We start from the raw sequence: 14,013 nt of genomic DNA, 5'->3' as shown, positions 1-14,013 counted from the left end.
TTTTTTTTTTTTTTTTTTTTTTTTTTTTTTTTTTTTTTTTCTGTCCAAAGAAGCTACTTTTCCTGAGATAGTTAACCTTGTAAGACATTGCTAGTTCTGGACAAGACTTATATCCACTACCCCTCTTTGCTTCTAGACTTATAATTAAACTCATGTTCCTGCAGGCCCAGATGGGTGAGGTCAAACTGTAAACCACAGGAATATGAGCTGTAGCCCAAACTAACAATATTTTCCAGTGCATACAGAAAGAAATATGAGAAATATGTATGGGAATTGATATTAATAGTATCAGATAATAGTGGAAGAAAAAAGTGTTAAACAAAAATAAATGTATTGATATGAGAACAGGAAGCAGAGAATTTGAATTCATTGTTGCAGCTTCAAGGATTAGAAAAGGTTTTAACCGTTTGATTGGCTTTTTGGCTGAAACCAAGTTGAAATGCCAGATTAGCCTTGGTATACACTAGCAGAAGAATTCTAAAGCTTAAAGAGATGCTAATGTTAGATTTATCATGTGAAACTTGGTTACTTACTCTTCAAAGGTCCAGAGGAAACATGTTTCACTATAACTTTAAAAAATAAATCTGTAAGGAGAGGCTCAGCAATGTTGAAGAGCCTCATGGTTATCCTCACTGCAGGTCAGAAACTACAGTGGGAAATGTTGCCACTGAACTGGGATTGTTAAATGCAATGGACATAATTGTATCCTAGAATGCAGAAGCCAAGTGGTGGCATGTAATTGTGAATGACAAAATAGTATGGTTGCCTTAATGAACAGAAGGTCAAAACAGTAATTAGAATGGTCTGATTTGCAGAGATTTAAGCGATTGGCTAGTTGATTATGGTCTCCCTAGGGGAAAAATAGTTTGACCATCTATTAAACTTTTAAGTGATATTTATGAACAGAAACTTTTAGGTCAAATAAACAGACTCCAAACATAAATTACCTAAACAGTCATGGAGTCTTAATAAATTCCTAGATTAGATTCAGTTCACAAAACTGGAGCCCTTGAATTAAGAAGACACTGGGTTTGCTTACAAAGGGACCCACTTAACTGCCTAAAAGTTATACTGATTATCTTCCTTCCAGCATTCCCCAAAGAGACCTATAGCCTTTTACTAGAATTACCATGCAATAGGAAAAGAAAATTGTAAGACATTTTCAGGGATTATTAGGTACTAGCTCTGGCTTGATACTAGTTCCAGGAGATATAAAACACTAGTGTAGTTCACAAGTCAGTGTGCGGCCTTATGGAGGTCAGGTCATCAGTGGTGTTTTAAGTCATGTCTATCTTACAGCAGGTTCAGTGGATCCTTGAACACACCCTGTGCTATAGTATGTCTAGCTGACATGGGCACACTGGCAAAATCTCTGCATTGTGTTTTTATTCTGTGTAGTGAAGGCTATCATGGTGGGAAAGGCCAAGTGGAAAGCACTGGAAACACCTCTATACAGAAAATGGTAAATCAAAAGCAATACTTGATTTACAGGGATTACAAACATTAATGCCACCATCAAGGACTTGAAAGAAAAGATATTTTTACTCATCCCCATTCACTTATTTATTTGGCCTGTCCAGAAAGCAGACGGAACTTGGAAAATGAAAGTGAAAAATAACAAGCTTAACTAAGTGTTGATGCCAATTGTAGCTACTGTCCCAGATGTGGTTTTATAGCTTGAGCAAATTAACACATCCCCTGGTACCTGGTATACAACTATTAACACAGAAAATGCTTTTTTTCTTAATGCTTGTTAATAAAGACTACCAGAAGAGGTGTGCTTTCAGCTGGCAAGGCCAGCAGTACGTCTTCACTGTCTGTCCTCCAGGGTATGTAAACTTCCCAGTCCTATGTCATAATTCATTTTTATTTTTATTTTATTTTATTAGGTCATAATTTAGTATTCAGGAAATTTGATCATGTTTTATTTCCACAAGACAAAACGCTCGCCTATTACATATATGACACTAGCTTATTTCACTTCGTGAGCAAGAAATAGCTATTACTCTAGACTTATTGATAAAATATTTGCATTCCAGATCTTGGGAAATAAAATTGGCAAAAATTCAGGGGCTTTTCCTTTCAGTGAAATTTCTAGAAGTCTACTTCTATTATTGGTCAGGGTAAAATAAAGCAAGGATTAAATTGTTGCATGTACAACCTTTTACAAGCATAAAAGAGATACAATTTCTAGTGGGTCTCTGAATTTTGAAAACAATGCTTTCCTCATTTGAGTAGGTTACCCTGGCTCATTTACCAAGTAATCCAAAAACTATTAAGTGGAGGCCAGAATGTTCTCCAACAGGTCTTGGCTACTGTGCAAGCTGCTCTACCTCTTAGGCTGAATTATCCAGCGGATCCAAAGAGATGTGAAGTGTCATTGGCAGAGAGAGAGGTGCTGTTTGGACTCCTTAGCAGGCTACTATCGTGCATAATAGTAGAGATCCTTAGGATTTTGGAGCAAATCTGCATCATATTCAGTGAATAATCTCTTTTTTAGTAGAAGATTTTTATTTGCTGCTGAACCTTAGTAGAGACTGAACACTTAATCATTGGCCACCAAGTTACCATGTAACCTAAACTACCCATTGTGAACTAGGTGATTGTCTGATTCATCAAGCTATAAGGTTGGGTGTCTAGAAAAGCACTCCATCTCCAAATGGAAGCAGTATACATGAGATTGGGCCCTAGTAGGTCTTAAAGGCTCAGGTAAGTTATATGATAATTGGGCCCAGAGCTCCTACTCTTGCTGCATTACCTTCTTTCACCCATCCCACACCTCTGATTTCCTTGTGAACTCTCTATAATTAGTTAATTGAGGAAGAGAAAGCTTTGGCCTGGTTTACAGATCGCTCTGCATGATATACAGCACCAATTGAGAGTAAGCAGCTAAAGAATTATAGACCCTTTTTGGATCTTCCCTGCAAAACAGTGGTGAAGGAAAATTCTCCCAGTGTGTCAAACTTTGGTTTATCTTTCTTGGAAGGAGAAATGGCCAGAGGTTAAAAGTCTATATTAATTCATAGGCTGCAACCAAGTGTTTGGCTGGATGGTCAAGAATCTGGAAGGAAGATGATCAGATAAGTACTGAAAGAGAAGTCTGAAGGAGAGGTATATAGATAAACCCTCTTCAATGGGTGAAATGTGGAAATATTTGCATTTCACCTGAATGCTCATCAAAGAATAATCTCAGCAGAGGAAGAGTTTAATTATCAAATAGTTAGGATGACACATTTTGTGGATAGCAGTTAGCATTTTTTCCCAGTCATCCCCATGTGTCATTGCTCAATGAGTCCATGAACAAAGTGTCCAAGATGCCAAAATGGCAGCAATAAAGGGTGTACATGGGTTCAGCAATGTGGACTGCCACTCACCAATGGTCAACTAGGTATAGCTAATGTTGTGTGTCCAATCTGCTTGCACCACAGAGCAACATGTGGTTTCTCATATGACATGATTCTTTGGAGTGATTAGTCAGTCATGGTGGCAGATTGATTATACTGGATTAGTTCCATCATGTAAAAGTGAGCATTACACAGCAAACAAAAGTGTCAAAAGAGCCCATGCCCATGGGGGTGGCACAACTCACTATTTTTTTTTTTTTTTTTTTTTTTTTTTTTGAGACAGAGTCTCACTCTGTTGCCCAGGCTGGAGTGCAATGGTGCAATCTCAACTCACTGCAATCTCTGCCTTCCGAGTTCAAGTGATTCTCCTGCCTCGGCCTCCTGAGTAGCTGGGATTACAGGTACGCACCACCACACCTGGCTAATTTTTGCGTTTTTAGTAGAGACAGGATTTCACCATGTTGGCCATGCTGGTCTCGAACTCCTGACCTCGTGATCTGCCCTCCTCGGCCTCCCAAAGTGCTGGAATTACAGGCAGAATAAACGGCACCCAGCCACCACTCACTATTACTCTTAGTGATCAACTAACAATTTTATTGGCTTGGTGCAAAAGTAATTGCGGTTCTAGACTAAATTTTAAATCATTACAACTAGTCTCAAAGACATTTTTTTAAAATCAAAACAGGAAGCATTACAATCCATACATTTTTGCCAGGAGAAATAAGTTTGTTTTTCCTGTAGCCTAAAAATTCGTATTTCGTATTTCAGGATTCCACTAACTCTGGCAAAGCATTTTCTGCATCCTGCTGGTTGCAGAAGCATTTTTCCTGCAAAAAGTTGTCAAGATGCTTGAAGAAGTGGTGGTTGGTTGGCGAGAGGTCAGGTGAATATGGTGGATGAGGCAAAACTTCATAGCCCAATTCGTTCAACTTTTGAAGTATTTGTTGTGCAGCATGTAGTTAGGCATTGTTGTTGAGAAGAATTGGGCCCTTTCTGTTGAATGATGCCAGCTGCAGGCATTGCAGTTTTCTGTGCATCTCATTGATTTGCTGAGCATACTTCTCAGATGTAATGGTTTTGCTAAGATTCAGAAAGCTGTAGAGGATCAGACCGGCAACAGACCATCAGACAGTGACCATGACCTTTTTTTGGTGCAAGTCTGGGTTTGGGAAAGTACTTTGTAGCTTCTTGTTGGTCTAACTTCTGAGCTGGCTGTCACTAGTTACTGTATAAAACCCACTTTTCCTCGAATGTCACAATCCGATTGAGAAATGGTTCATTGTTGCTGCATAGAAAAAATAAAATGACACTTCAAAACAATTACTATTTTTTTAAATTTTCACTCAGCTTGTGAGGTACCTATTTATCGAGTCTTTTCACCTTTCCAGTTTGCTTCAAATATCTGGTGACCATAGAATAGTTAACATTGAGTTCTTTGGCAACTTCTCATGTAGTTGTAAGAGGATCAGCTTCGAAGATTGCTATTAACTGGTCGTTAACTTTCTATGGCTGATCATTACACTCCTCATCTTCAATGCTCTTGTCTCCTTTGCGAAACTTCTTGAACCACCATTGCACTGTACATTTGTTAGCAGTTCCTGGGCCAAATGCATTGTTGATGTTGTAAGTTGTCTCTGCTGCTTTATGACCCATTTTGAACTCAAATAAGGAAACTGCTCAAATTTCCTTTTTAACATTATTTATATAGTGTAAAATAAACAAGTAATAAGTTATTACCAAAAAAAATAAAGTGAGAAATACACATTAATGTATAACATAACCACATTTATTTAAGAATGTTTTGTAATATCACAGCAGATTTCAGTAATGCAAAAAAACTGTAATTACTTTTGCATTAATTATAATTATATATTAAAATTATATATTACAGATTTCATTTCTTAGAACATTTTTAGGTTCACAGAAAAATTGAGTAGAATGTACTGAGATTTCCAACATACCCTGTTAGGTTAATTTTTTCTGTCAACTTGACTGAGCTAAAAGATGTTTAGATAGAAAATAAAACATTATTTCTAGAATCATCTGTGCAACTGTTTCTAGCAGAGTAACATTTGAATCACTAGACTGTTGAAAGGTCTGCTTTCATCAGTATGGGAAGGCATCATCCCATTCATTGAGAAAACGCATTGAACATAAAGGTAGAAGAAGAGCAAATTCGCTCTCTCTCTTCTTAAGCTAAGGCATGCATTGTTTGGACATCAAATCTCCTGATTCTCAGATCTTTAGATTCTGGGACTTATACCACCTGGTTCTCAGACCTTATGCCTTGAACTGGGAGTTATATCATTGGCTGCCACCTGGTTCTCAGACCGTCAAAATTGGACTGAATTATACCACTAGATTTCCTGGTTTTCCAGCTTGCAGAGAGCCTATAATGGGAAATCTTGGCACTCATAATAATGTGAGCCAGTTTTCATAATAAATCTCCTCTCATATATCTGTATATGTCCCACTAGTTCTGTTTTTCTGGAGACCCATGGCTAATACATATCTCCTATTCCCAAACATGCATAGATTCTCCCATTACCAACATTACCCACCGGAGTAGTACATTTGTTGCAATCTTTGAATCTACATTAACACACTGTTATTACCCAAAGTCCACGGTTTACATTAGGGTTCAATCTTGCTGTTATATATGCTATGGGTTTGAACAAATATATAATGTCATGTATCTATTATTGTAGTACTATAAAGAATAGTGTTACTGCCATAAAAATCTTCAGTGTGTGACCTGTTTATTCCTTCCTGCTCCCTTATCCCTGCAACTACTGATCTTTTAGCTGTTTACACAGTTTTGCCTTCTAGAATGTCATATATTTGGAATCACACAGCATATAGAATTTTCAGATTGGTTTCTTTTACTAATTAATGTGCATTTAGGTTTCTTCCATATTTTTTATTTCTTAATAGTTTATTTGTTTTTAGCACTAATTAATATTTTATTGTCTGGATGTACCATATTTATTCCTTCATCTACTTAAGGACATCTGGTTGCTCCCATGTTTCTGCAACTATGAACAAAGGTGCTATCAGCATTCATGCACAGATTTTGTGTGGTCATAAATTTTCAGTTACTTTGGGTGTATACCAAGGGGTAAGATTGCTAGATTGTATAATAAGAATATGTTTAGTTTTGTAAGAAATTGCCAACCCATCATCCAAAGTGGCTGTATCATTTTGCATTCTCACCAGTAGTGAATGAGAGTTAGGGTTGCTCTACAATTTCACCAGCATTTCATGTTGTTGGTGTTCTGGATTTTGCTATGCTAATCCAGATGTATATTGCTATCATATGATTGCATTTCCCTCATGAACTGTGTTGTGGAACATACTTATGTGCTTATTTGCCATTTGTGTATCTTCTTTGGTGAGATGTCTTTCAAGGTTGTTAGCAATTGTTAAATTACATTTTCTTATTGTTGAGTTTTAGGAGTTCTTGTATATTTGGAATAACAGTCCTTTACAGATATGTCTTTTGCAAATATTTTCCCCAGTTTGTAGCTTGTCTTTTCATTCTCTTTACACAAAGTTGAAATTTGTAATTTTAATTCAATCCAGCTTAATAATTATTTCAGTATTTGATCTTTAGTGTCACATCTGAAAAAATCATTGTCAAACCGAAGGTCTTCTAGATTTTCTTCTATGTTATCTTCTAGGAATTTATTAGTTCTTTGTTTTACATTTAGGTCTGAGATATACTTTGAGTTAGTATTTGTCAAGGGTGTAAAGTTTGTATTTAGATTCTTTTTATGTAGATGTGCAGTTATTTTATTACCATTTTTTTAAAACCCTTTTTGCTTCATTGTATTGTCTTTGCTCCATTGTGAAGTATCAGTTGACCATATCAGTCTATTTCTGGGCTCTCTATTCTGTTCCACTATTTATTTGTCTATTATTTCACCAGTACCACTCTGTCTTGATTACTGTAGCTTTACATTAAGTCTTAAAGTTGAATATTGTACGTTCTCTAACTTTGTTATTCTTCAACATTTTGTTGGCTATTATGCAGGTGTTTTTTGTTTGTTTGTTTGTTGTTTGTTTGTTGCCTCTCCTCATAGACTTTAAAGTTACTCTGCTGAGATCTACAAAACAGCTGTTAGGATTTTTGTTGGAATTACATTGAATCTATACATAAAATAGGAAATAGCTGACATCTTGAAAACAAGAAATATCCTTCTACTTATTTTGTTTTTATTTCTTCATCAGTGTTATATAGTTTTCCTCCTTTAGATTTTGTACATATTTTTTATATTTATACCTAAGTATTATATTTTAGGGGTGCCAATGTAAATGATAATAAAATTTTAATACCAATTTCTAGCAACAGTTTATTCATTAGTGCTACATAGGAAAGTGATTAACCAGTATATTATCTTTGTTTCCTAAAACCTTAATAGAATTGCTTAGTAGTTCCAGGTGTGTTTTTTTTTCTTTTTTGTTAATACTTTCAAATTTTCTATGTACTTAATTATGTAATCTGTGAACAAAGACAGTTTTATTTTCTCCTTCCTAATTTGTATACCTTTGATTTTCTTTTCTTGTCTTATTGCATTAGTTAGATTTTGCATTAAAATGTTGAAAAGCAGTGGTGACAGGATATCTTTGCCTTATTCTTAATTCAAGTGGAAAAACTTTGCATTTCTCACCCCTAAATATTAATGTTAACTATATGTTCTTTGTAGATTTTTAAAATCAAGTGAAGAAAGTTTCCCTTTATTATTTAATCCACTAGTAAAATTTTTGCTTCTTGTCCTCTGACCTTATGATACTCTACTGCTCTAAGGGCTTTGTTTCAAAGAGAGAATTTCTTCTATCAGGAAACGAAGCAATGATCCCACCAAACTGGGGGTTAGGTCTGCAACAAAACCTCTTTGGGCTCCTTGTGCATCTGAATCATCTAAGGAGGGAGTTACTTTGCTGTTAGGAAAGATTAATTCTGATTATCAAGGGAAAATTAGCCTGCTGTAACACAATGGGTATAAGGAAGTATATGTCTCCCTCAGGGAAGGTCCCAGTGACAAAATTTCAGGGAATAAACTCTAACAACTAAATTTACATACAATTTCCAATAGTTTGGTCATTTTGGAAATGAATATCTGGGTCACTGCATGAGGCAAAAACAAAACAACACAAAAAACATGACCAGGTGTGGTGCTTGCTTAGAGTGAAGAGAGCATGAGATGGGTAGTGGAAAGAGAGAATTATAGAAACAAGCTACCGCTATGTTGTCAGTTGCAGAGACAAGAAGTGTAATTGTTATGAGTATTTCTTGCTTTTTTTAAAAAAAGATAAATATGCTTGTATGTGTGTGCATCAAATCTTTGCTTTCTACCCTCTTTTATGCCCATATCTACCATAAGACGTATTGGATAATGGTTGACTTTAAATCACGGTATTTAAGTTTAAGATTTGAAGGAGAAGAGTGAACTTCACCTAAGGACTGTGCCAACTCTTCTGGGAAAAGGGTTAGTGTGTTTTCAGTTGCACACAGAATTGCTGTATCATGTTATATGGAAATATGACTTTATTGTTGTCTTTATTTGGAAATTAAGTATGTTTCAGGGAGATGTATATGGACACCACGTGAGAGGTAAACTGTAATGGTTAATTTATGAGTTAAATTTGCTAGGTTATGGTACACAATCATTCATTCAATTGCCATTAGGTTGGTGCAAAAGTAAGTGCAGTTTTTTTCTTTCTTTCTCTCTCTCTGTTTTTTCTCTCTTTCTCTCTCTCTCTCTCTCTCCTCCCCTCTCTTTCTCTCCCTCTCTCTCTGTTTCTCTTTCTTTAACTGAGTTTTGCTCTTTTTACCCAGGCTGGGCAATGGCGCTATCTTGGCTCACCACATCCTCACCTCCCAGGTTCAAGAGATTCTCCTGCCTCAGCCTCCCAAGTAGCGGGGATTACAGGCATGTACCACTATGCCCAGCTAATTTTGTATATTTATTAGACACAGGGTTTCTCCACATTGGTCAGGCTCGTCTTGAGCTCCTGACCTCAGGTGATCCACCTGCCTCTGCCTTCCAAAGTTTGGGATTACACACATGAGCCCCTGCGCCCATCCACCATTACTTTCAAGAGAAAAAAATGCAATGACTTTTGCACCAACTTAATACTTGAAATGTTGCTGTAGAGGCATTTTCTAGACATTTTAACAACTACCATCAGCTAATTTTAAGTAATGACATTATCCTCAATGGTGGGTCTCATCCAATAAGTTGAAAGACCTTAAGTGCAATACTGAAGTGTTTCTAAGAAGACAAATATCCGTCTAAACACTGCAGCATCAGTTGAAATTTTGAGCCTTTTGGCCTGCTTTACAAATTTTGGACTGGCCAACCCTTACAACAATCACACAAACCAATTCCAATTTTTAAAAATACATCTCTGTATATACTCACATGCACACTCATGGACATGCATATGCATACTCATGTGTGCAACACAAAGACACACACATATAGTGTACTAATGTATGGAAGTATGCTTGATTTTTGTGTATTGATCCTGTGTCAAAACTCACTCATTAGCTTTAGTAGTTGAGTTTTTGTTTTTGGGGGTTTTTGGTGGAGACCTGCATTGAATGTCTATACAATCATGTCATCTGCAAATGAAGCATAATTTTATTTCTTTGACTTCAATTAGTATGACTTTAATTTCCTTTTGCTTGCTTTACTGAACTTGCTAGAACATGCAGATTATGCTGAATGAGAGCAATATGTACAGACATCCTTGCCTTGTTATCGATCTTTGGGGAAAAGAATGTAGTCTATAATCAAGAGTGTTCGTTGATGGCTTTTTGTAGATTTTCTTAATCAGATTGAAGGCTTTCACCATCAATTTCTATTTTTCTTAGAGGTTTTCTTTTTTTAAGTGTTGGATTTTTTTATTTTTATTTTTTGGGGGGCATGGGATTTCACTCTATTGTCCAGGATGCAGCACAGTGGTGCAATCTCACCTCATTGCAACCTCTGCCTCTTGGGTTCAAGCGATTCTCCTGCCTCAGCTTCCCAAGTAGCCTGGCTTACAGGCGCCCACCACCACACTTGGCTAATTTTTGTATTTTTTAGTAGAGAAGGAGTTTCACCATGTTGGCCAGGCTGGTCTCAAACTGTTGACCTCATGTGATCCTCCCACCTCGGACTCTTAACGTGCTGGAATTATGGGCCTGAGCCATGACACCTGCCTGGTGCTTGATCTCTTAATATTTTCCTCTGTTATTTAGCCTACTCAGAATTTTCTTCTTTGACTTTTTGATACTGCAGATTGGATTGTTTGATATTCAAATATTCAACCAGGTCTGAAATCCTGAAATAAATTTCAATTGTGCATAGGGTATAATTATTTTGTGTATTTTTGCATTTTGTTTGCTAATATTTTTTGAGTGTTTTTCATCTACATTTGAGACTTCTTTGTCTGTAGTTTTTTCATAACTGGAGAGGGGGGAGCTGCCTTAACTTACTTTTATATTTCAGTAATACTGGTCCTATTAAATGAGTTGGGCAATATTTCCTCATCTTATGTTTTCTGGAAGAGATTGTTAAAAATTTGTAATAATTCTAATAAAAGTGTTTGATAGAATTATCAGTAAAACCATCAAACATCTATGTCTAGAGATTTATATTTTGAGAGAATTTTAATTGTGACTTTAAGGTGTCTGATGGTTGTAGGTCTCTTCAGATTATCTTATGTGGGTTTCAGTAGTGTGTCGTTTTTGAGGAATTGATTCATTTATCCTAAGTTGTCTAGTTTATGAGTGCAAAGTTTTCTGAAGTATTCCCTTGTTGTCTTGTCACTGGCTGTAAATCTCTAGTGATATCTTCCACTTTATTCCTGACAGTGACAATTTTTGTTCTTTGTTCTTTTTTTTTATTGCATTTAGGTTTTGGGGTACATGTGAAGAACATGCAAGATTGTTGCATAGGTACACACGTGGCAGTGTGATTTGCTGCCTCCCTCCCCTTCACCTATATCTGTCGTTTCTCCCCATGCTATCGCTCCCCAACTCCCCACCCCCCAGTATCCCTCCCCCATTTCCCCCCAACAGACCCCAGTGTGTGATGCTCCCCTCCCTGTGTCCATGTGTTCTCATTGTTCGATACCTGCCTATGAGTGAGAACATACGGTGTTTGATTTTCTGCTCTTGTGTCAGTTTGCTGAGAATGATGGTTTCCAGGTTCATCCATGCCCCTACAAAGGACACGAACTCATTGTTTTTGATGGCTGCATAGTATTCCATGTTGTATATGTGCCACATTTTCCCTGTCCAGTCTATCATTGATGGGCATTTGGGTTGGTTCCAGGTCTTTGCTATTGTAAACTGTGCTGCAATGAACATTTGTGTGCATGTGTCCTTATAGTAGAACAATTTATAATCCTTTGGATATATACCCAGTAATGGGATTGCTGGGTCAAATAGAATTTCTATTTCTAGGTCCTTAAGGAATCGCCACACTGTCTTCCACAATGGTTGAACTAATTTACACTCCCACCAACAGTGTAAAAGTGTTCCTGTTTCTTCACATCCTCTCCAGGATCTGTTGTCTCTAGATTTTTTATCTTTGTCCTTTTATATTAGTCTTGTTGGAGATTTACTAATTTTATTGATTTATTTTAAATAAGTTTTTTGCATCATTTGATTTTTCCACATTTTAAAATAAGTTTGCATTTTATTCATTTCTGTTATATTAACTGATTCCTTGGCTTGTTTTGTGATTATTTTGCTCCTCTTTTTATAGTTTCCTGTGATAAGAAATTAGATTTTTCATTGACCCCTTTCTGTGCTTTTAATGTAAGCATTTCTTTGCTATAATATTTTTCTTTTATCACTGTTTTAGGTGCCTTCCACATATTTTGCTGTGCTTTTCCTTTTCTTTCAAATTCAGTTGTATTTATATATATATATATTTAAGTTATAGAATATGATGCTTTGCTATGCCTATACATAGTTAAACGATTATTATAGTCAAGCCAATTAACATGTCCATCATCTTATAAAGTCATCTTTTAAAATTTGTGAGATAACCTAAAATCTACTCCATTAGTCAGTTTTCTGTGTATAATACAATATATTAACTATAGTCTTCATGCTATAAATTAGTTCTCTAGACTTATCCTGCATAGGTGCGCAATTGTACCCTTTGACCTTCATTTCTCCATTTCTGCCCTAACTTCTACCTCTGGTAACTACCATTCTACCATCTATCTATGTATTATACTTCTTCAAATATGCCACACATGTGTTTGTTCATTTTTTAATTGCTATAAAAAATATCTGAGACTGGGTAATTTGTAAGGAAAAGAGGTGTGACTGGCTCATGGTTCTGCAGTCCACACAGTAAACATGGCAGCATCTGCTTCAGGGAAGGCCTCAGGGAGCTTTTACTTATGGCGGAAGGCTAAGCAGTAACAGGCATCTTACATGGCAGAAACAGGATTGAGAGAGAGAGGAGAGTTACTGTTAAGCAACCAGATCTTGAGAGTACTGGCTTATTATCATGAGGACAGTACCAAAGAGGAAGTTCACCTCCATAATCCAATTACCTCCCACAGGGCCCCACCTCCAACATTGGGAATTATAATTCAACATGAGATTTGTGTGGAGACACAGATATAAATCATATTAACATATAGTAGAGAAGAAGCAGAATGTTTCTTTTTTTTTTTTTTTTTTTTCAGTGCTAAGAGGAAAGTTTATTTCAAAAAAACCCAAAAAAAAAAAAAAAAAAAAGTAGACAGACCTGAGTGTGGTGACTTATGCCTCTAATTCCACTACTTGGTCTGGCTTATTTCACTTAGCATAATATTCACCAGGTTCATCCATGTCGCTACAAATGACAGAATATTTTTAAAGCTGAATAATCCATTGCACATAATTTCTTTATGCAGTCATTTATTGATGTACATTTAGGCTGTGTTCATATCTTGCCTAATGTGAATAATGCTGCAATGAATGTGAGTGTGCAGCTATCTCTACAAGATGCTCATTTCAGTTCCTTCGAGTGTATACCTAGCAGAGAGATTTCTTGGTCATATGAAAGTTCTATCTTCAATTTTCTTAGGAAACTCTACACTGTTTTTTTCCATAATGGCTGCAACAATTTACATTCCTGTCAACAGTGTACTAGGGTTTTCTTTTCTGCACACCCTTACCAACGCTTGCTATTTCTTGTCTTTCTAATAATAGCTGTCCTATTGGGTAGGTGATATCTTATTGTGATTTTGAGTTGCGTTACTGTGATCATTAGTGACGATGGTCACCTTTTCATACACCTATTGGTCATTTTTATATCTTGTTTAGAGATGTCTATTCAGGTTCTTTGCCCATATTTTAACTGGATTATTCATTTTTTGCTATTGAATTTTGTGAGTTCCTTATATATTTCTAATATTAACTCCTTTTCAGATAAATTGTAAATATTTTCTCACAATCCGTATGCTGCTTTTTCTGGAAACTTTTTACTTTGATGTAGACCTACTGTTTAACTTTTTCTTTTGTTTTCCATGCTTTTGTTATCCTATCCAAAATCTCATGTGTAGACCAACATCAAGAAGATTTCGTAGCTGGACTTGGTGGCTTAAGCCTGTAATCCCAACATTTCAGGAGGTCAAACTGGGAGGACTAATTGAGCCAAGGATTTTGACA

This window comes from Sapajus apella, unplaced genomic scaffold, assembly GCF_009761245.1.
Source record: "Sapajus apella isolate SASKATOON/1434 unplaced genomic scaffold, GSC_monkey_1.0 scaffold72, whole genome shotgun sequence".
Lineage (NCBI taxonomy): Eukaryota > Metazoa > Chordata > Mammalia > Primates > Cebidae > Sapajus > Sapajus apella.
Note: the sequence above shows the minus strand (reverse complement) of the source record.